General features: G+C 40.5%; 1 protein-coding gene across 2 annotated transcripts in view; it reads right to left on the bottom strand.

The window, feature by feature from the left end:
• The window catches only part of LOC125768641 (ecdysone receptor), a 132,158-nt gene that overhangs the window by 65,056 nt on the left and 42,951 nt on the right, over positions 1 to 24,151 (bottom strand). Inside the window, exons 1-2 of one of the 2 annotated variants that reach the window (XM_049436621.1) lie at positions 12,053 to 13,607; positions 10,909 to 10,995 (exon numbers count right to left, since the gene is read on the bottom strand). The exons of the other annotated variant lie outside the window; for it this stretch is intronic. The gene's annotated coding sequence lies outside the window, so the exon portion shown is untranslated. Of the gene's footprint in view, positions 1 to 10,908; positions 10,996 to 12,052; positions 13,608 to 24,151 lie in introns of those variants that run through there. 2 annotated transcript variants of the gene reach the window in all.

The following is a 24,151-nucleotide window of genomic DNA, read 5'->3' as shown; positions in this document are numbered from 1 at the left end:
AATTGATAAGCGATAAGAGATACTAACGCGCAAGAGAACGGAGGGTTGGAAAAAACGAGGCTCAGATTCAATCCCGTTCGGGACGCCGCGGAAGGTGTAGATGACGCTAAAGGGAAGATGACTCTTTACTTCACCGCAATCGGTTCACCATCAAGTTCGACGACGACATGTACCACAGGAAGGGACGAAGAAACCTGCCCCATAACAAGAAACAAAGATGCCTATGGGAAGGCCTGAAGACACTCGTCGGGTTGAAGTTGTGCCAGTAAGCGTAGCCCAGGGTGGGAGAGATTGCAAGATAGTGCTCCTCTTAATCCTTGGCGATTGGTTAATCAACTGCACCGCAAAACATAGAAAGGGCTGAGGTTATCGTAACCTCATTAGCCGGCAATGCATGAAGAAATCCGGGATCAGATGTCTAATAACCTATATTTGCTAAGGTCTCTCGTGTGTACGTCGAGGACATTTATCTTCAAGACTTTACTGAATTTTTGGGAAGCGATAGATTTATCCATTTGCTATCCAATTTATACATAGAAATACATTGTGCTGATGTACTACACCAAATGTTTGAAAAGAGCTACATTGCAACAAAACTGGTCTAACTGGTCTAGAATAAAGGTAACCTAAAATCCATGTCCATTGCACATTCTTCCGCTCTGTTCGCTCAACTCCACAAAACGGAAGAAACGAGACATGGGCAAAGTTGAGTGTCTTTTCAATGTTTGTACAATGATTTTGATGCCGCCCTTACCATCATCAAAGGCAATGAAGCGATGCATCGATTACTGATAGCGCAATGACACGGGAATCTAACATGCACCTTCTTGGTGTGTGATGTGTGAAACACGTTTCCTTTTGGATGTTAACGCGCTATCATAAAGCATGAGTGGAGCTTAATGCTTGGAAGCCCATTCCCCCTAAGCGCTCCAAAACAATGTCTAATGGTCTAGAATTCTACAACTCGCAAATACTGATTTATTAAAATGAATCTTTTTTTTGCCCCTCAACCATGTCACCCAACGTTCCAGGTTTGTCTGGCCTACTCTAACCCGGGGGTCAAATGGTTGGGTGTTGTTTGTTTCGCTTTCTCGACACAAAAGCGAACTGCACATATGTGTACCAAAACGCACGCTACTATCATGCCTTGCCAGCGAAATTGGAGTCCTAAAGCCGCGACGCGACATGCGACTCTCTCACGACGATAAGGCGCTGCCAACACCACTTCCCGCCAATGAATGGGAAAGGGAAACAGAGAAAGCGAAACGAGCTGCATCCTAGGTTTGTGGAGGCAGCAAGAGTGCAATGGCGTACGGTCCCCGCGTCATCGTATGCACACACACACAGCACACGCAGGGACGCGTCCGCTGGAGGGAGGACGACATCGCCGACAACGTTGGAGGCATTATTGCATCGCCTTCCTCAAGGTTGCACCAGACCGAAAGCGAGAAGGCATTGGCAGTTGAAAATCCCACAGAACTGTCCCCGGCCGTGTGAAGGAACGCGTTCAGGGACAAATATCAGAAGGCGACGACGGGCGATGTTTACTCCCGGGCGAATTCTCCCGACCTTCTGACCGGTACGTAACGATGCGGTATCTGGATCTGGGGATCTTTACTTCAAATTCCACAATGACTATTAAACTGGAAGCATTACCAGATGACCAGAAGCAATTGGCAATGTTTTATTTTTATTGTCAGTAGTTTTGGATATGAATGTCCGAGTTATAGATATGATAGAACATTTGTTTTAAATACTTTTAACATTTGATTTTAAAAATAAAGTAAAAGAAATATAATATTGCAAGAGAAAATCAACTCAAAGATAAGTCGAAAATATGAAAACTATTTGCCCAATCGCTTGGACATCAAAAAAACGCAGTCGCCTCAATCAGTCGTCTAGGTTGAACAGTTTGAATGAATTCGCAAGCCCCCAATTGAAAGCGTTTCATTGCTACAAATTGGATAACGAGTTAGTGTGTGTTTAGAAGGGAGAACAATAAATAAATCGACATGCCAGTCAGACCGGCCCCGTACCGCGGTCGAATCTTAGCTGCTGTCCTAATGGAACTCTCGTCGCGAAAATGCATTTCTTTCGCTACATGTAAACACATGTGACGCTGGTGGAATGTTTGAAGAACATTAAGAATGAACAAAACATGTTTCTTACCATGGATAGAAAACGCAAGGCAACACACGCAGCTGCGAAATGTTCGCTACAATAATTCTTTCTTCCTTATATTTCATCGGTTCGCTTCGGACAGGCCGGGTACGCGGACAGCATCTTCATGGAATTGATGAAATACGATCATGTTCCTCCGTGTCATAAATGTGTTGAACGGACGGGTATCGTGGTGTCATAAAATCCGACATTCATATCGACCCAACCCGGACGTGAAGGATATAAGACAGATCTAGGCGTTATAAATTGCAATCGATCGTACGGTCGCGAAGGTTCGACCTCGGTATCCTTGTGAGATTGAGATTCAGGCACGTCACGTCGACACCAGAACACAACCCAACCCAATAATAAGTGGAGTCAAATTTCGCCGAGACATTCCATCTACAACACCTGAGGTGCTGTAAAACTAACATGGCACTATAGAAATAAAAACACTCGATCCGTTGCGATTCCCTATGATTCCTTTCCTGTGGGAACACCATTCGTAGAAGCGCAATGCTTGCCAATATCTCTGGCAAAGTCGGTGAACTTTCCGAGGACGTCACCTGAACCATGAAGGACACGTGAGACAGTTGTTTGGGATCCCACCGTATCCAACGATTGTACACAGGTACAAGCGTGCCATCAAGTTCATGGTCATCATAAATTGCGCTACTTATGCTGCGCAGTACCACGGTCAGCCAGAACCAGCATAAAACGGGCACCTCTCATTGGTTGCGCCCTACCAACGGCGATTGTGCGTCAGAGAATGTAAACCCTCCATGATAGATAAACACGCAACAGCAACGATGTCCGAACATTGAACTTTCCTGCAGAATTCCATTACATACACACACCGCTGAGGGGGGTTCTCCCTAGAAAAGTGCCGAGAGCTTGAAATGGAAGTAGGGTTTTGTTTTTTTTGTTTTAAACAAAAACAGTTGCTTCGTTCTGCCTTCATAACCTTTGTGACGGTTATACCACAGAGTTTTCTCCTCACGCAGGTCCTCCATTCCTCTGCGAATCGAACTGCACACGATGCATAATAGTGCACCACCCTTTCTGCCCAACGATGGATAGGGGAAGCGGTTTAAATTTACGCTAGAAACCGAAACTATGACAGTGTACGATCGAATCGAAAGGTACAAGGTACCTCTCACGTTCAGTGTTCCAACATTTGTCACCTGTTTACGCCACACAACGATTCCACCGGTTCCTCCACTCAGCGCACTCGCTCCGTCGGTGTGAAAGTGCAAAAAACTCTACCTGCGGGTGTTTGCATATGCGATGAAGCGTGCCCCTAGCTTCTAGGCTGATCAGAGCTGAAGTTTGCCCTTTTTTGCCACAGAGGACCCGGCCGTAAATGGTTGTTTGTGCTCCAGTTGTGAGTACGTAAGCGGTAGAGAAACCGCGGTTTCTTTGTACCACTGACTAAACCCGCAGTTTTAGACTTCTATGCGTTCCTTGCACCTCTCCGCTCCTGTTACGCTAATCACAATTTTTGTGGAGCAACTCTGGGAGATACTTTTGGATCAGGGCTCAGGGCCACATCCCAAAGGCCGGAATCCACGAAAAACCTTGTAGAAATTCGTGAGTCAAAAGGGTTACGTGACTTCACTTTTTTGCGATCACCCGCACGTACCAGGCACAGTTATCGCACGTTGCCAGATGTCTACTGATCATCTTGAAACTCTGCTCTTTGGGTATTGCACAAAGTTGGAGAATTTATTGAAGATCTATTTTTCGCTGGATTTTCGTTTTTTTGCCACTCAAAAACATCCTCGTAAATTCTATTATTCGTTGCTAAAATTCCACATGTTCTAGCAGCTTTGTTTTCGCGTTTAATTTACATACAAATTTTGAGCTTCAATAAAATATGATAATCAACCCCCAGAGCTCTCAAAGCTCTTGCATAGTGTGCGCCTTCGGAACATCGCGGGTTCGTTCGCTTCACCGCGTAAGGGAACCCATCACTCATCCTTCAAACAAAAGCCGCCAAATCAGCGCACATTGAGGAGCTCATCGATAAGCGACTTAGCGCGCTCTCATCGGGGATTGTTTTTTCTTCTATCCGAGAATGGATATATTCGCGGCAAATAATGGGCAAATTATGATGGGTACCAGGGTGGAGCGGGGATGGATTGTATTATGCAAAATTTCGCTGCCACTTTAAATCAGCGGGCGCACACACAATGGAACCGTGGCGCGTTGGATGGGATCTGTAATTATGACTATAATGTTGCTGATCATCTTTTGCTCTAGCATTTTTTTTTTGCGTGTAGTTGTTGTCTCTATTCTTTTGCTTCTCTCTAGGCCGCGGGGAAAAAACAAAGGCATGAAACTAGTTGTTCACAAATCGGAAGGATGAAAAGGATGTACGAAAACAAAACAATCCGACCCACACACACACACACACACACACGCACAGGTGGAGCGCAAAATTGTTCAACATGGTGTTTGGAGGTGTTTTTTTGGTTGATTTTGCTACGAAAAGAAGCAACAAAACGAATGCCCATAAAATTTATGAAAATTTGCTGTGTCCCGGGCAATCGGTACCCAAAAGCACAGACCTCAAGGTCGGTGACTTTGAAACAGTTTTTGGTGCGTGTGCGCATGCAGGGCCAACAGCCAGCATAAAGCTAGATGCAATCTTTTGGAAACTGAAACTTCAACATGAGAATAGTTTTGCGTTAGGATAACACCTTATTTATGGGGTATTCGCTTTTGCTTGACCTTGGATCGTAGTGCTCGATAGTGGGTTTTTGCAGTTTCTCATGCGCCCGACTTGATCCTTGGTTGATCTTAAATAACTCCGCAGAAGATTCATGATTCCAATAATAAAAAAATCCTACCCTTTTTTCATCACACGATCACATTGTTATGATTTGAATCCCTTTCATTCTTATACCATTTTCTCGCTCGTTCTCTCTCTCTCTCCTTATTTAACTTCTTATGCCCTCGTACGAATGAAATCGAAACTTCGCCATCAAAACAGAGAATGTATATTCTTCGGGCAGTAGGAGATGAACCGAGATGTGCCGTGTATTTTTTTTTTCGTTTAAGATTTTCAAAGTCTTCAGGTTGCGAAGTTGTTGTTGGCTAGCATAATCAACGGGACAACGAACGCGAACGCAAACGCGGTACGGCCGTGTTTTTTTTTTCTCTCTCCTTTGTAAGCGCTAGACTTCCACGGTCATATCACTGAAGGCAGCAAAGGAAACCGGTTTTTTCCCTCCGATATCCGTAGAGCATTTTCTTACGCACAAGTGCCACACACCATATACATGTACGAGGGGCATGGAACGTTGTTTCCGAACGCACACCACCGCACACAACCATTGCTGCTGCGAGCTAGTTAGAATTCTTCATCGCGCGTACAATCGCGCGAGACAAAAAGGGACAAACCGTATTTTAAAATCTGAACATACAATTAATGCCAGCATTAACTTAAGCGTAAGCGACGAACCCCCTGAGGATTGGTACGGGGTGAGGGGATCAGAACGGCGCAGGGGCGCATTCACATCGGAGGTTACATCAAAAACGGAGGCTTATGTATGTTTCGTCCTGCTTGTACTAAGGTGCTGACGTAGGGGAAGAATTGCGCTTCTTAACACATTTTATAAGAAATAAAAAACTACAAACTCACACAAAATCAAACAGGAACAAAATTTGTGTATGAAAGGAAACACAACAAATCCTCCTTCCATCGTTGTGTAGATGAGAGAAAATTATTTTCAAAACATTTTACTTCATTCTACCTCATTGAAGAAGCAAAACTATTGCCCATAAAGGAAGTGATCGTTAGGAGAAAAATAAAAATAAACACACACCGAAAGATCTTTTCCCTTTCCGCCTCGTTCGTTCACGCACGCACGCAGGTGAGATGATGGTGAGCTCACGTTACGCATAACGCAACCCGGAACAGTGCTTTACGCACACACGTTTTCGTTCCTAGATATGTGTGTTTCTAAACATCTCTCGAGTGGTTGAATTTCTTGAGGATATATCATTTGGTGTTGTGTGATTGTGTTGGTAACGTTAGAAATACATTTATGCATATAACCCATACACAACAACGGACAAATGATGCGACCCATAAGGGTGGTTGAAAGGTATGCATTTTCCCAAAATTATGAAATAACACATGAAGAAGTCAAGAGGAGCAGATATAAAAACAAAAGACTCAGGTTGTCGAATCATAAGAGACGAACCTGAAAATAAAATTCTAATCTTCATTTTGCGCTGCGTGGGGTTAAAATTAAGCTTAAATATAAAATATTTTAAATAAAAAACTACGAATCTCCTTCAGAAGATTTATCAGGAGTACTAAACACAAAATCATTCTGGTCTTACAAAAAAAAACAATTTCTATTCCAGCTTTACGATGGGAAAGTTCTGTAAAAGAAAAAAACCCATCCCACACAACCGCGCATAAACATTTGTTATTATTTGTGTCTCTTCTTCTCTCGGGAACCCTTCTAGAAGCTTTCCCCATTTAATTCGCCTCGCTTATGAGCTTCATGATGCTCATGTATTTAGTTTTATGCTCTTCTTGTCTTAATTCTATGGGCTGGGATTTCTGCTTTTTTTACGTGTTTTAGAACAACTCATCCATCAGTCTCCGTGTTCCTTTTTAATCTTCCTCCCACCTTCCCATTTTTTCCGTTTCTGTTTCCGCGTTCGTTTGATTTCTTTTTTGTTTCCTATTACGATGCGTTTTCCTGGAAATTTCATATCATTAACGATGCAGAGCGAGGCTAAGCGTTGAGCATCCAAAAATGGTGAACACAAAAACTGATGAAAGGGAAATACAGCAATCCTTCATAGGGAATTGTTGAACATAACCAAAGATCGGATTCCCTTTTCATGTGTGTAAAATTGATTACAGAAATCGTTTTTCTTCAATCACTCTATCCAAGCAATACGGCCAGGCCGTTCTTTATGAATAAAAAAAAAAAAAAAAAAAAATCACTCTATCCAACACTGCTATAGCACGGATTATTCGTACTTGGATTGGATTTTGTTTCTCAGTTTTGGGTGGTAGAAATTGATTTTAGTTCAAAGTGAATCCAAAACTACCGACTTTAAGGTGGAACAAAACCTCCAACGTTGAATGTACTTTAGATTTTCTTCATCAAAAAAAATTGCCTAAATTAGCTATCATAAACACCGGTTTAAAGCCAATAAATAAAAATGATTCCAGTTGAATTTAAGTACAAATGTACTACAATTAAGTATTTGTACTAAAACTATAACATAATTGAAACACCCTTACCGCCCATTCACAGACTAATAAACCGTTTTTAGTGCCTGTTACAAGTGCCATAAAAAACGGTCATGAAAATTTGAAAAACACAACTACACACCATCGATGAGTGTCCAAACCGTGTAGTTTATGTTTCAAAGCAAAACATAAAATGTAAATGACAGCTCCATCTTGTTCACTGCCGTTTAGCGTGAATCAACTCTGGTTCAATTCACGACTAAGTGCGTCCCGTGTGACGAAGACCGGTTACACGGACTGACATTGAGTTCTTTTGCTATAATTTATGATACCCTGAGTTCATTTAAATATGTTTCTTTTCTTTTTGTTTTTGCACGTTTGTACTTTTTTCTCGCATGCGTAACTGTCTCCTTCTTTTCCCGTCTGTTGTACGCCGGGTGTCATCCTTAGTTGACCTCCTGTTTCGGAGGCCCGAATTCGTTTAGGCACTCCCGTTGCGTTGTAGTAGTTTTGACATTGATTGCAATCGACAGACAGACAGCCCCCAGAAGACAGGCGTGGAAGAATGAAGAAGCGTACGAACCGAACGACCGATTCTAAACTTGACCGCGAATGCCGGCGAATGGTAATGGCAAACAGGGTTGCGAGCGAAACCGAAAATAAACCTGACATGGTTCAATTTTTTCGATTTCATTTGCCATTTCTGGGGCCAGTGTTACTTTTTGGGGGCGTCCAAATAGGTAAGTGTGTTGTCAGGTTGGGTTTTTTGGCATGAGATATAATTTCATCAACATTAAGCAAACTGTTGAACGTCAGTACTAGAATCATCGTCTTTTATACTGGTATGAAATAGAAGTTTTTACATATTTTGTATAATTTTTGAAGATTTTTTCCCTTAGATTGTACTATAAGGTAACAGAATTTACGGTACTTCAAACATTAATTCTCCCCAAATGTACTTCAAAACCATTACCCAACACTTTATCCATCCGTGGCCTACATTTCAGTGACGCAGTAACGCAAACGTCCCCGGGAAAATGTTGTCCTTCCAAATAAAAAGGGAAAAACCATAAACCAAACCCCCCGTTCCATCGATACCAGCAACCAATTGTGTGGGTTTTCGCAATACAAATTTGCGCTACTTGAGTGGTTTCATGAATGAAAGCACAATTGGAAAATGCGTCTCCAGACGTACGTACGCTGCCAGTGGAAAGTGGCGTTGTTTATCTTGCGGGAAAATGTTATGGAATGAACAGAAAGAAATGCTGCTTAGGTGTAGGGGAGAGCAGTATTCCATCATAATTTGTTCCCTTTTGGTTTCAATCGATAGAAAAGATGGTTTTACGTAAATAAAAATATTTATCTACTGGAGGTGGGACTCTACCAGTCTCAAAATAATCTAATTTTACATCATTTTTTTGATACTGTCGCTTATAAAATAAGTTATTAAGCTTGATTTGTGCTTCAGAACGTGTGCTATTTTGATGACCTATTTCTAATTTTCAGCTTACATTGTAAACAATTTCCAATAATTTTCTCGAATACTCCACACCGCTTCGCTTACAGCTAAATTCACAGCTTCCTCCAGCTGCATATTCGTAGGACTTCTAAGAAAAACATGTTTCTAATTTTAGTCCTGTCCCACATTATGCAAACTTTGACGCTTTCCACAAAATTCGGGGCTTATATGTCACCCCATTCACAATACCAAAAAATACACAAACGAGGAGCGATTTTGTGTGCTCAGGCCGTCTCCGTAACACAATGCAATTTCTTGGGCCGCCTATTGGGTCGTGCGCAAAAGGAGAACCCGTCAAATCGAATCCTTGTCCGCGGGAATGAGTCTCGTGTTTGGCCGCGTGTGTGGAAGATGAAATTATTTAAATTTATTCCAAATCGCTTCCACCCCTGGGGTCCGATCATACCGTACCCTGTGATCGTCCGGTAGCACCTGCACTAAAAATTTGATACACAGACGCTTTGATGTTTGGCCATATTTAAACAGTTTGAATGGGAAATAAAGTTTTCGAGGTTAGATCAAAATTAACTAAAAGCGAGAGAAGCAGCTATTCCATCGGATTTAAACACATCAGCAATTTTTGGTCAGTGTACAATAGCGATTTCTTATGAATTAAATTATTTTTTTTTTAATTTTTAAATGCACTCTTCTACAAAAAAGCAGCAAACACCTGCTCAAATTTGAAATAAATATCAATAACTGTCAAAAAAAATGTCATGTGCATATGTCATATTTTCTGACAGCTGTCAAATTGACACCGATTTTGCTTTACTGTAGTTTTTATTTTCTAATAACATATGAAATTGTAAAATTCATTCATAGTTTGTTTTTCTTTGCTTTTCTAACCATTCTCACCCTTATTTTCTTTTCCTTCACAATGGTTCCCTTAACTTGTAATGTTTCTTTTTTGCTCTCACACTTATGCACGCGCCCTATCTTTTACTGTCTATTTTACCATCCTGTTGATGAAACCATTTCCTCGTTTATCGTGACCAGCGGCGCTTTCCGATGCAGTTGCATTAGAAAAGTGAAACGCACACACGCATCACCGAGCGTCGGATTTGCTTAGAAATGGTGAGTTGCATCTGGGTTACTATGTAACGCTGTGGCGCTGCCAGTGTTAGTGAGATTGAGATTCACAACGAATGGAAGAGCAAAAAAAGAAGAAAATTTCAAAGGCATATCAAATGCACTATGAGGAAAAACGAGCAACATAACAAGAGAGCGAGAGAGAATGAGAGAATGTGCATCAAAAGTGAGACGGGAGAAGAAAAAAAAATGTAAAGCAGAATCAGGTTCAAGTGCACACATGGTGGCACACGGGTGTTGCAGTTTTGCATCTCTCTTTCGCGCTGCATCCGTGCGTGTGCCATGCAACTGCACACGAGATGCTGTTTGTGCTGTAGTGGTGTGCAGCACTATAATAGTAAACGGAATAGTAAAAGTAACCTACTGACTTTGAGTCTCGTAAGATCAATCTCACTAGCCAAGTGTTGGGTGAGTGTGTGTGTGTGTGGTGAGTAGGCGGAAAAGAAGCGTCTTTCCTCGCTTCACTATCACGCACACACACGCGCACACGCCCGTTGCATTCTGATGCACTTTTTCCCTTTCACTCTGCCACTCGTGCTGATCTTTCTAACGCGTTTCTAAGTGTGAGTTGCGCTGGTCGGGAATGTAATACAGCACTCATTTGTCTCCCTTGCACTGTCTCACTTTCTATACGATCTATCTCTTTTTATTCTATCTATTTTCTAATGCACGGTACGTCCGGGTGGCGTCGGTGGTGAATGTGTAGTAAAGGCTACGTAAAAGAAGAAAAAAAAATGGTCGCCTTTTCGCTGGCCATGGACGCAACGATGGACACGAGGCAACCACTTTTTTTTTTATTTTCTTCGAGGAATGTGTCGATTTACGATGTGTAAAATGTTACAAATTGAACTAAGTTTGTTTGCTGTTTTTTTGTAGAAGAGTGCTGGTACAATTTTCTATTAAACAGTAAACTTACACTTTAGAAATATATTTTCTTTCTTTACTTCTTCTACACTCACTCCTTCTTCATCCGATACCGTGTGGAATCAAACTGATCATAATCCTTCAGAAGAAAGAAGAAAGAAGAAGAAAGCTTGTTGAACATTTTGTACCACTTTTTCACTATTTTACGAAAAGATTAGAACGTGTTGAATTCCATTTTTGTGTTCACTTATTCACACACACGCAACTATTCTTTTCTCCATGCTTTAGATGTCGTTTCCTTTTGTATTTCTCTAAGGACAGAATAAAGCTTCATTTAGCACTGTCCATTTTTTTTTGTTTTATCAAACTTTCACAACTTGCTTCTATGTCATACACGTCATTTAAACCATCCTTACATCACTTCACACTATCGCACTTCATCTGCATATCTTTTATCCATACTCCAAGTAGTGATCCACGCGTGATTGAGGTGATTAGGAACAGAAATGGCTACAATGCTACCGTGTGTAGTTGTGTAAGTTATAACCAAACACTAGCGACACTTCAGCTGTGAAGAAGCACACACAAAAAGGCGTTGCGTAGCAGCACGGAAGCAGTGCGCGGCAGGTAGAGCCGCTTTGAACATGCTACTGACAGGTGTCAAAAAAATCAGCGAGAGAGAATACGGAAAATTTGATTTATTTTCGGACGACACGCAAATCGATCACTCGTTCTTCACCGCGTGTGCTTTTCGATCTAGATTTTTAGCGTTCTCTAGCGGCCAACACAAATTCAGCTCCACACTCCACGATGACTATTACACACCACGATCGAGCGGAGTCGATCGGCATGACGCACTATACGTGATCAAGCAAGTGAATATCAAGTTCACTTGCTTGGCCACCATCGAATGTGATCTGCTCTTGCTTACTACCAATACTATCCCGAGGCACAGTTTTTGTTGTGGTTAGATTATTTATTGCATCTCATTTTCAACGCCGCACACATCACATTCTAATTGCCGGTGGAATTCAAATCAAATTCCTTCCGTTTTTTTTGCGTTGTTTTGGTCACACCATTCTGCATTCTAAAAACACTATTCCTTTCTCGCTCGTTTGCCACACACAACAAATCTATCAACCGCACACTTCAATAGTGTGGAATTTAAATAGCGAAACACAGAGAAACTATAATACCTTTCCAATAGAATACACTATTTGTGATTTGTTTTTGCCCGCTCACTTGCCTTTCTTGCTTTGCCCAAAATCGAACTAAAGGCGTCACACACTACCCCAAAAACGTTGAAAACAACGCGAACCCGGCACAGTAGTGTTGTCCGGCGTAGTAGCAATGATGTGTGGTGTGTGTCTCGAGCTCGAACAGAAATCTCCGTTCGAACGCGCTGCACGTACGTACGTCCGCTCGACCAAAATTCACCGAGGTACAGAAAAGTACTGAGTGACTGGTTGCACGCTCGCTCCGTTCGAGGCCGGCATCACAAACGGCGCGTACGGCACTCGCGAGCACACTGTGCGAATCGCGCTTTCTGTGTGTGTATGGGTGTGTACATGCGTGATACACAGTGGGAGAAGAATGATGGACAAATTCCCTCCGTTTGAGAAGTATTTGAAATATATTTCTAATTAATTATGATAATCAATACATGAAACAAATGCTGGCCAATAACAAAAAAAATATTTTTTTTTCTGCTGCGAAGTTCGATGTAGCTATAAGTTACGAATAAAGGCTTTTTAAATAAATTAATATATTTTACAGATTTTTGTCCAACAAGCATGACCCAGTGTGTAGCAATCGAGAGTGACACCCATACTAGAGCAATCGCACTTTATATAGTTGACTTTTCTCACATGAAACTCACTTTCTCATCTCATGCTCAACTCACTTTCATCTCACACCCTGAGTGACTGTGACACGCACACCAACATGTCGTTTTGCATTTTACGCCGCTCTCCCTTTCACTCTGTACATCATTGTGTTTCTTTCTTATTCGTATAGAGAAATAAAACCACTAAATATAAGTTCTAAACAAATTTGGAATGAATAATTGTATTCTAACAATTTTGCTTATTTCATAATTACGAATACTTTAAATAATTTAATATGTTTCTTAAATTATTTATTATTATAGCTGTATTTCATTTTAAACGGCATCTTTTTTCTATAATTCTGTAAATGTTGCTGGCGAATATAAAAATAAAAATAAAATGCACAAATGTTCACAACGGTCGCGTTCCGCAATTCGCATTTCCCTGCACACACTGGCACGCTTTTAAGACGTTGCACAGCGAGAAATAATTCACAGAGGGAAAAGAGAAAACCCACATGGCACCGAACGATGCCGTGGAAAAACTTTCCACGCCTCTTCCCGCTGGATGTCGTAATGACTAAAAACCCGGTTCCCGTGCTGTGGCCATAAAGGGAGAAAAAAAGGGTTAGGAAAACTGCTCTACCATCGGCCAGAGAACGGCCAGAGAAGTGCAGCAAACACACAGCAGGGCGCCGGCAACGTCGTCGGAGCCACCACTGACCTACACACAAACACACAGCGCGATATGCACCACCGACACGTCCGCTGCTATGTATGCCAGTGTCATGGTGAAGAGCATAGTGGAGGTACATAGACAAAAAAAGCGAAAGAAACACACACACACATTCGCTCCAACATAAATCCCATTCACGGAACGGAGGGAAAAATGCATTCAACGTCAGTGCGACCGTGGAACCGTGGGGACGCCACGCGTGTTGTTGCAATGCTGCGGTGGGAAGCGAATGGAAAAACTAGTTGAAAACTAACCCATGGCGGGGTGGGGGTGATGGGTTTGTGAACGGAACGGCCACGGAACGAGTGCGCGGTGCGGGAGGAAATAAACTCCAATGAACTGTGCCATCCCGGGAAACGTGATTCCAAGTGCACTGGATTGAAAAGTGCAATGGGGAGGAAACGACGTTTGATGGCATGAAGGTGCCAAGTGGTTGGTGGAGTTGTCTAGTTTTTCTACGCGGGTTTTTTTCTGTTGTTGTCTCGCATCTAAGTGCGCTGGTAATGTGAGGAATTGGATCAGTAAAAGGCGCGTTCGTGACAGGAAAATGGAAAACCATTTCCACCCGGACAATGACAATACTTGTAGATGGTGGAATCGTGACGTGCTTAATGTATTGGGACAATAAAACTTTTGATAAGTATATAAAAAGAGGTTTCAATATTTTGGAAATATATTTAAAGACGATTTTTAATATTTGTAAAATACGTTCTTTTCTTACGGTTTTACCTTTTTCATATTAAATTATAAATAATTAGGGTTATCCAATCTTTACTACAGTCTTTTTATAAATCAGCTCGAACTCCGAAATACTCGAGTAACGCGATTGAGAAATACTCAGATTTAAAAATTTGACAGGGCAGTTCAGTACAGACAGTTTTCGTATGAGGAATTTAATTTTTTTTATCTGTAAATTTTTATAATTTTCATAAATATATATTCATATTTTTCATATATTTTATATATATTTCATATTTTTTTGGTATAAATATTATTGTAGAACAATGTTGCGTTAATTGTTGAAAAAAAAAACATGAAAATATTAGTTTTGAATCTTTTAATACGAAGTATAAGCGACGAACCCATAATTCGTATAACTTTAAAATAATATGATAATGACAATCTTTAACAAACTGCAATTAAGAATAACCATTTTTGAGGAGAAACGAACACGTAACATACCACAACATTCAATTTGCTTAATACATACCCAAGAATGTAGTAATAATCATTTGCTTACCTGTAAAGAGAAAAAGAAGAAACATCTTAATATTGCATGAACAAAAAAATATTCGCGTGTTAGCTAATCCAAAATTATTTTCCAGAGGGGTGCTTCGCGTGGCAAATGGTTGCGATGCATCAATGGAACCGAAATATCATCACAATCACTATCCCGGGCGCAATCAACGCAAAACTGCGCAGAAGATTCCATTGGTTCCCATCCACCCCAAAACGGGGTAATAACCGGAGCAGCGAGCCAAGGAGACCCCCGGGGGGTGGTCGAGAACGAGATACAGGGCGATGCATTCGAAAGCGAATTTCTAACCACGTCCGGGCGCGCACTGAATGCGCACAAGAGGAAAGAGAGAAAGAAAGAAAAAAAGAGCACGAACAAACAAACAAACAAAACATAAAATAAAACACGGCGCATACCCTCCATCCCACGTACCTTTTCCCTTCCACCTGCAGCTAACTACACCGACCACCGTCGTCCTTCGTCTTATGCGATAAGAAAACCGTGCTGGACAACAGAAGAATGATGCTTCGGCAAACACTAACACATGTGGCCACTAATACACCTAGTGGCCGTTGTTGTTCGTTGCACTCATTTTTTTGTGGCGTGGCATATTACATCGGTACGAAGTGGAATAGTTTAGTTTCCCGGTTTAGCGAATATTATTCGCCGGAAAATTAGGGGAAAATTTTTCAAATTTTCATCCCTTATTGGATCCAATTTTATGCTGAAAATCGCCTGACCCAAAGAGTTTGATTTACTACACTTTTGTGCGTATGTGTGATAAGGAAGTTTAAGAGTTTTTAACCTGAATTACACCCAATGTCACGTTTTTCTCCGACCCGACAGATGCAGAAAGATGCATACATTAAAATGCATATACACAGCGATAGGACATATATACGCAGAAAAAAATATACAAGACATGACCTTAAGACAGATGGGTTGAATAAAATAAGAATTATTTTTAAAAACACCCTAATATCCCCTCTTCAGGGGATGTAACGAGCAAAAGAATATTTCAGTAATTTTGCTTATTTCAACAACTCGCTACTCGTATGCAACTGTAAACGTCTTACGTAACACCTTTTCGTCAACGGCAAACACTCTTTCTCCCTTTCTTTGCTTCCTGCCCAGCCGGTAACGGCACTCACCCCCCAAATTGGCCCCAACCGGGGGCCAATAAACGTCTTTGCGGTGTGTATGGGGTGTCGTTTTCTTCGTTCGGAACTGACGATGATGGTGATGATGATGAAGCGGCACATGCATGCAACCAGAAGCACGACACCGCATCGCACCAGAGCTTATCTACCGTTGCAGCAGTCCGCACACACATACGCACCCCAACATCCCAACGCATCAGGGGGGTTGGTGGGTTCACATCGGATGAGATTTCAACATGCATTCATGTATTTGTGCATACGATGTATGTTTTCCATTCAGAAATCATTTCAATATTGTTGATTTTTGATTTTTATTACAATTTGCAGTTTTTTACAAAACATTGCTTTGTACGAGCATACTGTACTGTATCCTGGTCACGGCACCAAAAAATGAAATAATTTTTATTTAGTTTTTTACCAGTCTAATTCGTTTGATTTTTGTAGATAGCATATTCCAGTGCTGTATCTTTATGTATAATTAAAAATCACTTCAACTTTATGAATACTATTCAAATTTATTATATATTAAAAACTTATTTATTGCTCAAAAAAAGTCTCCCCAAAAAAAATCCAAATTTCTAAGCTTACAACCCACCAACGTGATTGACGAGCGTTTGTTGATTTTTTATGCTTACGCGGACATTAAAAACAACCCAAAACTGCACACTGCACTGCGTCCCGGAGTGGCGTGTCGAATTCGGTTTCCATGTGCCCCGCAACCAGGGGTTCCATCTGTGTTTGTGTAGCGGGTTGACAGCGGGGACAGGGAGTTGTGCGATCCGGGCAAGGCAAGAAGACATTATCAGTAAACCTCTCCATCGTGCTTCCTTTTAATGCCACCTTCTTCACTTCCTAGCACCCAACCAAACATCAAGAAGACTAATAAAAGTTGCACTTCATCTCATTCCCTTTCGCCGCTTGCCACTGCCGACCGCCGTAAACCAACATGTGAAGAGTGCAATCGCATCGTGGTCGACAGTGTGTCGTTGTTATCTGCACACACCAGCTTCGCCGCTTCAATGTACGGAGAGGTGTACGGAGAGGTTTTTGCTGCAACTCGCCACGCTGACCAATCCATCTAATGCTTGAATGCAACGTGTCGGCTGTGTGTTTGTGTGTGAGACCGAATGTTTCTGAACTCTGGCTTAGTAGACATAATTTCCACCGGGAGGCACTACCATTTTCCAGCGCTCCATTTCGCACGGCGTTACACACCGATGGGAGCCCAACGGGGGGTTATTATCAGTATTAGCAGCTTTGGTGAAGATTAGTTTCAGCAGATTAGCAGCAAACGAGCAATAGGGGAAAAGTGGTAACGAGAGTTTGTTTACTGTGGGTAAGTGTAGGAGCTACGTTTTAAGCCATCAATGAGCTGGTTCAGGGTGGTGACAGATTAGCTTGGTAAATAAAACTTATATCATACAGAATTGAACCACTAATAATCTTGTTCTTAGTTTTATCAATCAAGTTTTATCAATCAAGTTTTATCAATACAACTGGTTTTTGTTAAACTAAAGTAGAACTTAGAGATTAAAGCTGGATAAGCGGACAGCACGGATGATAGGATGATTTGCTTTGACAGCCGGTTTAGTCAATGTGTCAAAATGTTTTTAGAACTGTCATTTCCCGACAGCACGGATAATCCAAAACCCGGTCAATAGGCATTCATATTTAGTTCTGAAATTTTTTTTTTATTTACAAATAATATGAAAATACTAACGTAATGCAAAAGTAGAGAATGCCATTATTTGTTCATTTGCCGGAAGTTTATCAACCGGCGTGCAAATATTTGAAATCAATATGGGTCTTTTTGTGGACCCTTTTTTAGTTATCTGTTGTGGGAATCGATACTAAATAAAACTCGCCAGAAAGAGAGACTTTTCGTATTAAAAATTCCTTTTAAAAATTATTTTATTTTAATTTTAAAAATGATGTTTTTATTACCTTCAAATGCAGCAAAAATTAGCAAATTTTATATAAAAATATGTTGCATTGGTATTGTATGTATCACAACCTTTGAGCACATTATATTTGGATTCTTTTTAACTAGCCTTCTCATCAACAAAATGACGCTTATAAAACAAACAAACCGTGCTGCAGCAACCGGCCGGCCAAATATAAATGCCAATGTCGTCGTGACATAGACATAGACATTCCCACCCAACGCCATCCACCCACCCGTGTATCTCTATACCGGCTTTTCTACACGGCACAAAAATCACGGTGCATTGAAATTGGAACTGCACCTACCCCACGATTTGTACGTCGTTAGAAAATGGAACCGGTTGAAAATTTAACAAAATGGGAAATAAAGAAAATAAAAACCGTCCCCGTCATCATAAAACGGACTACAGAGCACGGTGGTGCAGAACAGAAAGCTGGTACGGGTCGGTAAAGAGTCGCCGGCTCTGCACAGTGGATTGTTTCAGTCAAATCATACTGCACCGACACAGGGCGCAAAGCACATCCCCAATTTCCACCACGATTCCCACCCCCCCCATCGGTTGCATTGTGTTTCGTTGCACTTTTCAGTGAACGTCAGGCGCGTCTTTGGCGCTATGTCGATGGCTCGTCTAATGCTTCCACTATATGTGTGTTTTTTTTTCCAAACTGAAAGTTTTCAATTTCGTACCCCTCCTTCCGGAACATCACACCCTCTGCTTCGTTACCGTTATTATCGTACCAGCACGATCATGATCACCATTATTGGCCATAATCAAGCGCGAGGTACGGTAAGCAAAGAGAGGATGAGACACGATGGAATATAAAAAAAGGGAGAGAACTATGTGACCATCTCATGTCTTGAATGGCTGAAAGTTTTATAGAAACATAACCAACATTTACGACTTCATCGGTACCCATGTGACAGATGGATGGCCTAGATACTAGGAAAGTTTATTTGCAGTTTCTTACACGTTATATAGTTTTATTCTTCAAAGTATAATAAATAATATAAACCATAACAAGAAGATTATAGGAAGTAAATAAGATAAATTATTTAAGTATAAAAGAAACATTTAAGAATAAATGAAAGTAAAAAAATCTTTAAAAAAGAACATCGTAGTTGGTTTCAAAGCACACAAAAAGAAAAAGAAAAAACGAATGCTAATAATTATGAAGTTTCATACTTAACTTCTTGAATTAATTTAAACCCCCAGTCAACGCTACAGAAGGCGCCATTCGTGAACGTCTAACATCCGGTGAATAAAGATGGCGCCCGGAAATCATGACACACACACACACACAAACAGACACACTCCATACTCCCCAAATTCCAGATGGCTACAGACCATCGGTGGTGCGCATCTCAGAATAAAAAAGCTTTTTCGACGAAACCAACGTGGAATATTTGATTCCGTAGCTACACATCAGCTGTCAGCCAATGTCCACTGGAGGTTAAGTTGGTTGATTCGAAATTGTATGCACCACAGACAGACAGATGATACGCTGGAGAAGAAACGGCTGTGGTGGATTATCGGGGAGAGGCTCATAAAAAAAACAAACGCTCATAAACATACGCAAGCTACCGTACGCATTATGCGTTTTTTTGTTACGTCTCAACATAAATGTCAAATTGAAGTAAACAAACAGAAGTAATAAAGACGAAATTCTGACAGATTCGTTACTCATTGTCTCGTCCTCTTTTTCCCTTATTTCTCTCTCTCTCTTTCTCTCTTTCTGAACTATCTCACAACGCATAACGCATCACTCACAACCCACGCTCGCACGCACGCATTGCTTGCTTTCTCTTTTCACCCATGCTTTTGGTTATTACTTTCTCGGCCAAGGCACGCGTGCGTGCCCTACCAGAAATGGTCTCACATTGGTCTAGGTTAGGGAAAAATTTCTCTCATCCCCACAAAATCAAACCAAAGCGAAAGGAAATGTGCTGCGTTCCTTTCTTTCTCCTTTCTCCTGAGCAAGATACAGACTCTCGGAAACACCCGCATCGAATCTGAGAATCTGAGAGAACGCGACGATCTTCTTGAAATTTTCGGTTTTGTTCTTTTGGAAAATATGAAGGAACTGCACATTTTTTATTGCTAGCTTGGAAGGTTTAATGCCCTGGCGCCAGCAAAAAAAAGGACAGCTTGGGTAACATAGGTTAAGTTTGCTGGTTTTGTTCGTCCTCACTTTTCGCAGTCTTCTGACGATATTGAAGAAGAATGTTCATCGGGGAGTTTGTGTCCTTGGTAGGAATGTATAAGGTATCTCGTTAAGAGCTACCTCTTATTGACGAGAAAAAGGTTTCTGAAGTAGAAATCGGAAATCTATTAAACATCATGTCCGATTTGTTCGTCTAAGTATATTACCTCATTTCCCCAATATTTATACACTTGATACCTCCAAAATGTTAGGTTAAAAAACTTCTGTTCTTACAATTTAACACACATTCCAGATTTTACTCGCATCTTCCACTTTTCTAATCGTGCATGCGATAAAAACCTCCCCGAAAACCCCGAAAACAACAACACAAGCTAATCACCTCACCGTAAGAAGCAGTATCTTCACGGCATACGCACAGTTCTAACTCCACCGATGGATACGATGACGAAGATCAGTAACCCATCAACCCACTGCCCATCATAAGAGCTGTAGCACCACCGCCCCAACAACTCCCTCCTCTAGTCCGAAGAGTCCACAGTCCCAGTGAAATCAAAATATCTTCTGCCCATCTCTTCGGGTTCTTGCTCTTGTACGATTCTTTGCTTCATTTCATACACCGAAAGTTGCCCAAAATAAATCAGTATTCGGTGCGGGCATCCCCACACATCCAGGGGATGTATAATAACAAGCTCCACCACAACTCCACCTCAGCATAAAATGAGGGAAACAAAAAGAAGAACTTGAAACTGAGTGGTGGATGAGGCGTGTGTGTGGCTTATCCTACACCTTCCCAATTTCATCATCCGTGCTCCGTCGACACATCGTGTGGCCTTTCAATTTCGGTTCACCAGCTGGCGTTTCGCCCCGGATACTCTCTTCCCATTAGCTACACATTCTTGATTCTTAGTTTCGGTTTGATCTGTGTGTGTGTGTGTGAGTATGTGTTTGCTTCTCCTCTCGCTACTAGTTTTAGCCACTATTCTACTTTATCTTGTTTTGATGCTTTCTGTACACGGCTTCATTATGTGCTTTGCTCATCTTTTATTGGCTTTTTATATGTTAAATTTGTTTATCTTTTCTTTATTAGTTTTGCTACTCCGCTGCTAGTTTGTAGTTTTGTAAACACTTTTTTACTATATAGAAAACCACTTTAGAAAACATTTTATATAGCATTGTTTTAAAAGTGCTATCGAAAATAATTTCTGCTTTGAAATGTTTCGCTTTTAGTAAAAAACAACAACAAAACAGCCAACTCACTGTTCGTTTTTATTGCGTCTTAGAAACCTGCTTTTTGATGTATTCTTTCGCATATTTCTTTTCTTTTACGCGCGATCGACGTTTTACGGCGCTTTACGTTCCGTTTTGCCATCCCTTGGGTGAACCACTTCACATCACCTCTCATATCCTTTCCGTGTGTTTCCACACCTTCTCCACCGCTAGTGAGACCATCCCAGAGCATCCGTTTCCCTACCCCCCAGAGCTATTCTTCCCCGGTATGCTTCCGTCGTGTTTTGTTTTCTGTTTTACTTTTGATTTTTATTGGGCCCCAAAACAGTTTTGTTTCTTTTCGCGTTTTTTGTCTTTGCACTTGTGCTGAACAATAAATTGTGTACGGAATGGTGGTTCTTCTTTTCAAACCTTTGATTTTTATTAAATGATTTTGTTTTGTTGTATGTTAGGAGATTTTAATGAGTTTCTTATTTTTGTTACATAGTTTGAAATTTAATTGTGTTATTCTTAGGTAAAATTTATCTGCACAATTAATGAACACTTAAACAAATATACAAAAATAATGCATAAGCTGTCAAAATGTCAATAAAATGTCAAAATACAAATGGAACATAATTCAATTCAAAAGATAAACTATGGATTCATACAACATAGAATGGAATAAAAAAAGAAAGACATACATCAGCGACATACTGTTAGTACTGAAAAAAACTTATGTAGTTTTTATAATTTTTAATTTGTGTCAGAGCGGGATAAATATCTAATTTCTATTTTTTTCGGCAAATTTAATACTTTTATTTACAAAAATGCTAAAATCGAAATCGAAATTACAGGGTTTTCAAACCCAATTGTTAAAGATGGAGGTAGATAATTCTCACAAATGCGAGAGTTGATAAAACAAAAGCTCCAGAGAGATGAAAATATTCTCCATTAATATCATCAAATTTCATTTCAATTTAAAATAATATAGAAAAGGCTGATGCTTTACAGGGTTTTTAAGTTCGTGTGGAAAAGTTGGAGTCATTTCTGAATTCTGAAGTTGTACTAGAATGTGTTAATATTGATCTGGAATTATTCCCACTTAGTGTTAAACAATTGGAAGTATGAAAATTTCTATATTTTCAATATACATATTTAGGTGACATAATCTTGGGATTTATTTTATAACAATAAATCCACTCAAAGAAAAACAAGATCCAAAAAACCATTCTCTTTGCTTCTTGGTGATGTGATTGAATCGCGAACAATGATGTAATAGTGGCTTTGCATTTTGAACAACAAAATTTGCAATAATTTGAATAATTAGAACCAACCGAAATAAACATATTTCTACAATCCATTTAGTTACCACATATTCATATTATTCGACACTCCGATGTAACCTTCCGACAGCTGTAAATCAGTGCGCTTCCGTCAAAAGCGAACGGGAAGATGATCCAACAAACACGTACGATTCCAATGTACGTCACATGAGCAGCGAAAATTGTAAAACCACAAGCAACCACAACTGGGCCTGGTAGTGGCTGGAAGCCTTATGGCGATACACTATTAACCGATTCAATGGTACCCCGTTCGGCTGCATATGTTTCCCAGCGCAACCAGGCAGCATTGCTGATGCGATATGCATCGTTTCAAACAAAACCAAAAAAAACGCACCGTGCCCCAACTAACTGCACTGTATGCACTCGTGTTGCCGTTAAAAAAATGCCACCAGGCTTGGAGGCTTCTTAGAATGGCGTTTTTTTCCTCATTTTTATGCCATTCTCTAAACCTAACCGCCCTAAGGCAAACGTGTAGCAAAATGCAAAAGGAAAGGGAACGAGAGACATAGAGAGAGAGGGAGCGCCGCAAGTAGTGGAAAAGAAGAAAACGAACGCATACAAAAAAAAGTCACAACCACACATGCACATGCACAGCCCGCTTCTAACGTGCATCCTGCTGCTGCTGCTGCAGCAGCACTCTTCTCCGCCAGTTTGCGATCATATTGTTTAGAAGGAAAATTTACATTTTTATCTTCTTCCATCTTCGTTTACCGGCTTGGCCTCTCCTGCATTCCACCGGTATACACATGCGTTTGTTGCATTTTATTTTGCTTTTTCCTGTTCTTTTTTTCTTTTTTTTGCGTTTGCCTGCAGCCAAAAATGCATCCAGGAAACAGCCGCGCCGGTTCGCCGCGACAGTGACTTAGACTGTTGCTTTGTGGTGGAAAAAAAGTGCACATGCTCGTCCGGAATGAGCGTCGGGATGGTACAAACGGCCGGCGAACAATATCTTGTCAAAATTGATTTCAATTGAGATGCAGCAAGCAGAAGGGAAAATATGGGAGGTTGCTATTAACGCATGAGAAACAAATGCATTTCCTTTTTTTGACTTTAAATATATTTTGTTTTGGATTTTTTGTTGCCAGTGCTTGAAGGCACTTCCTCTGAACACCATAAAGAAAATTAGCTAAACATTAAATTCAGCTTAAATTATAAATAATGCACAGTTTAAATAAGATAAATTATCATGATACACTTCAACCAGCCTTTATTGCTGCATTTAAAGTGCGGAAAGGACTTCAAATACTTCATCGAATCGATACATTTTAGTTAATCTTGAAACGAATCTAGAAATGAACTTAAAATTTGCCAACTTAAAATATTACAATTTTGAATCTTTTTTTTTAACTGAATCTCTACATCTCTCGAAGATAACTTCAATATATTTGCTAATTTTAGCGGTACATTAGATGATTTCTACAGGATCTCTGTAGATGAAAAAAAAATGAATGAAAATTATAGCAAATAATAAAAATATCGTAGTTTTGCTATAAATTTCATTCATTTTATTATAGCAAGTACTAACGGCTATAGAAAATGATCATAGTGTATAAACGAGTGGTTACAACATGCAAATGAACAACACAAAATTAAACTTCTGTAAGGCAAATCTCCCTGCTACACGTCTACTTATCAATATCGACTATTTTAACCCTTTTCTAAACACATCCCTGTGGTG

The sequence above is a fragment of the Anopheles funestus genome, chromosome 3RL (assembly GCF_943734845.2).
Source record: "Anopheles funestus chromosome 3RL, idAnoFuneDA-416_04, whole genome shotgun sequence".
Classification (NCBI taxonomy): domain Eukaryota; kingdom Metazoa; phylum Arthropoda; class Insecta; order Diptera; family Culicidae; genus Anopheles; species Anopheles funestus.
Note: the sequence above shows the minus strand (reverse complement) of the source record. Positions and strands in the feature narration are given on the sequence as shown.